This window comes from Terrapene carolina, unplaced genomic scaffold (assembly GCF_002925995.2).
Source record: "Terrapene carolina triunguis isolate 2854851 unplaced genomic scaffold, T_m_triunguis-2.0 Scaffold29612, whole genome shotgun sequence".
Taxonomy (NCBI): Eukaryota; Metazoa; Chordata; order Testudines; family Emydidae; genus Terrapene; species Terrapene triunguis.
This window is the reverse complement of record NW_020693963.1, coordinates 3,928-7,446: the sequence shown is the minus strand read 5'-3', so window position 1 is coordinate 7,446 and position 3,519 is coordinate 3,928. Positions and strand designations below refer to the sequence as shown.

The 3,519-nt window shown below is 42.2% G+C and overlaps 1 pseudogene; it reads left to right on the top strand.

Moving 5' to 3' along the window:
• The first annotated feature begins 1,182 nt into the window (after positions 1–1,182).
• Positions 1,183–1,926, top strand: LOC112104999 (annotated as a pseudogene).
• Positions 1,927–3,519: the final 1,593 nt, after the last annotated feature.

The window sequence follows — 3,519 nt, the reverse complement described above, 5'->3', positions numbered from 1 at the left end:
GAGAAGACTGAGAGGGGACATGATAGCAGTTTTCAGGTATCTAAAAGAGTGTCATAAGGAGGAGGGAGAAAACTTGTTCACCTTAACCTCTAAGGATAGAACAAGAAGCAATGGGCTTAAACTGCAGCAAGGGAGGTTTAGGTTGGACATTAGGAAAAAGTTCCTAACTATCAGGGTGGTTAAACACTGGAATAAATTGCCTAGGGAGGTTGTGGAATCTCCATCTCTGGAGATATTTAAGAGTAGGTTAGATAAATGTCTATCAGGGATGGTCTAGACAGTATTTGGTCCTGCCATGAGGGCAGGGGACTGGACTCGCTGACCTCTCGAGGTCCCTTCCAGTCCTAGAATCTATGAAACAGTCTATGTAATCGAGAGTCAGTAACAGAATCTTTCTCTAAGGCCAGGTCTACACTACCGCGCTAGTTCGGCGGCTGGGGATCGAAGTTCTGGGTTCGACTTATCGCGTCTGGTCTGGACGCGATAAGTCGAACCAGGAAGTGATCGCCGTCCACTGCGGTACTCCAGCTCGGCTAGAGGAGTACCGCGGAGTCGACGGGGAGCCTGCCTGCCGCGTGTGGACCGCGTCTGAACCGCAGTAAGTTCGAACTAAGGTATGTCGACTTCAGCTATGTTATTCACGTAGCTGAAGTTGCGTACCTTAGTTCGACTTGGGGGGTTAGTGTGGACCAGGCCTTAGATGCTAATTTATTAACTCTTACCTAAAAGGAAACATCTGCTTCTGTCCATGTAACACCACTCTCCAGGTCCTTATCTTAACTAAACTCCCCTTAACGTAATTCACATTTATGAAATAACGGAATTTTGAATTAGAAAATACAATACACTGGAACATAAACCCCACAGTTATAATTCCCTTTCCAGTTGCTCGGTTTTCAGCCTATGTTTTTCCTTTTGTTTAACTGCTCTGTTCTTTCTTTAACTTTTCCTCTTTTTCCTTATACCACTGTCTTTCCTCTTCCTGTCTACTGTCCCTTTTGTAGCTATCCCTACTATTCCCACTGTTTCTGTCTTTCCTGTCTCTCCTGAACTGGAGTTGTCTTTTTCCCTTTCAGCTGTGTTCCTGGAGCCCCTCTGATGATGCAACCCGAGACCTGTGAGCTTGAGTCAGCTGGTACGAGTGTCTATTTGCTATGTAGACGTACCCTGAATTCCTTACAGGGAATGGAAATAGATTCATTGTGGTGGTGAATTTCATTGATTGGATCAAAAACATAGAAGTCTTCTCCTGTAATTGATTCTAACCAGCTTGGCCACCTCCAGATTTTGCCTGCAGTGCTTGTTATTCCTGGCAGCATCTATTTCATTTGCACTCCAGATACTGGTTCCAGGCCAGCTCAAGTGAAGATTACATTAATTGCAATCTGGATGTTTATAAACCAGTCAAGTCTCTGGTTTACTACCTGGTTCAGCATCTTCTACTACTTGAAGATCATCAGTTTCACCCATTTCTTCTTCCTCTGGCTAAGGCTGAGAATCTCTGAGCTGGTGCTATGGCTGCTCCTGAGATCCCAGCTGAGGTCCTTGGTCTTCACAGTGCCATTATCTTGATATGTTTATAGCAGTTTTCTCCTCCACACAACTGAGCATCTCACTGGAAATATCACTGGGCAAAAATAATGAGAAAATCATAGATATTTTGTTTACTTTTTTTTCAGTAGTCTGGAATCTTTCTTCCCCTTCATGATATTCCTGGTTTTAATCATCCTGCTAATCATCTCTCTTTGAAGAAACATCAGGCACATGCAACACAATATATCTAGCTTAAGCAACCCCAATACTGAGGTCCGTGCTGGAGCTGTTAGAGCTCTGATCTCCTTCCTTATCTTCTATGTGCTATATTTTATGGCTAGTGTTGTCTCAATGATAATGGTTGCTGTAGTCAAAACTCCAGGATATGGATGATTTGTGAAATCGCGAGGGACATGTATCTCTGTGGACTCTGTTGTTCTCACTCTCGTCAATCCCAAACTGAAACAGGCATTAGTGAGACTTCTCCATTGGGCTAAGCGCCATCTGAGACAAGAGACTTCATAAACTTCATCACAAGACTCCCATGGAAAGAACTTTTCTCTAGAGCTAGTGGGAAATGGAATTTCCATTCCATGAGCAATAATTACAAGATTGTATTTATTTATCCTGTATATACTTGAAGACTGAATAAATTGGACCCCATGTGGGAAAATATTTTAATTTCCTTTGGACTGTTTTGAGTTTGTTTTGGGAGCCCTGAAGAAAGGGAAAGCAGAGGCAGGTGGCTGCAGAGCAACCTCTGGCCATGAAGGGGTGCTCTGGCGGCGGCCAACCCCACTAAAAGTCCCATTGCCATTTTTTTGTGTTTTACAATTACATTTTCCTATTTTTAAAGATGTTTTTCTTGCTTCTGTTGCTGTGTGAAAGAATCACACAAATAAGAAACAGTGAAACTGACTGTAAACAAAGAGTGGTCAAATGCACACAGTAAAGAAACTTTGGAGTGAAGGAAGGAAAAAACGTTAATCTCTTTCGGTTATAGCAGCATTACTTTATAGAATAGAAACAATAATAGGTGAAAAAATCAGTCAGAATTGTGTATTTTGATTTGATAGCATGGTTATGGTTTGTTAAAAATCTATGTAAAATTTCAAATTTACACATTTTCTTACAGAAGCTTCTAAATAAGTCATCTAATTTTTCAAAGTGCTGAGCACCCAGCAGCTCCAACTGGCCAAAATGGGTATGTCTGAGTGCTTAATGTGTGCCAGGACTTGCCAGGGCTGATTCTAGGCTTGGCAGTTCATAGCCCGGCACCTCTGGGCTTGCCACATCAGTTATGAAAGTAAAACAATTGCTTGGACCCCAGCACCTCTTTCATTACAAATTAAGCACTTGAGTAGTATGTCTACACTGCAATTAAAAGCCCATGGCTGGTCTGCGCCAGCTGACTCGGGCTCTGTCATAACTATAAAGGGAAGGGTAACAGCTCTCCTGTGTACAGTACTATAAAATCCCTCCTGGCCAGAGACTCCAAAATCCTTTTACCTGTAAAGGGTTAAGAAGCTCGGGTAACCTGGCTGACACCTGACCCAAAGGACCAATAAGGGGACAAGATACTTTCAAATCTTGGGGGGGGGGGGGAAAGGCTTTGGTGTGCTCTTTGTTTAAGGTTGTTGTTCGCTCTTGGGACTGAGAGGGACCAGACATCAATCCAGGTTCTCCCCATCTTTCTAAACAAGTCTCTCATATTTCAAACTTGTAAGTAAAAAGCCAGGCAAGGCGTCTTAGTTTTACTTTGTTTTCTCAACTTGTAAATGTACCTTTTACTAGAGTGTTTATCTTTGTTTGCTGTACTTTGAACCTAAGACAGAGGGGGGTCCTCTGAGCTCTTTAAGTTTGATTACCCTGTAAAGTTATTTTCCATCCTGATTTTACAGAGATGATTTTTACCTTTTTCTTTAATTAAAAGCCTTCTTTTTAAGAACCTGATTGATTTCTCCTTGTTTTAAGATCCAAGGGGGT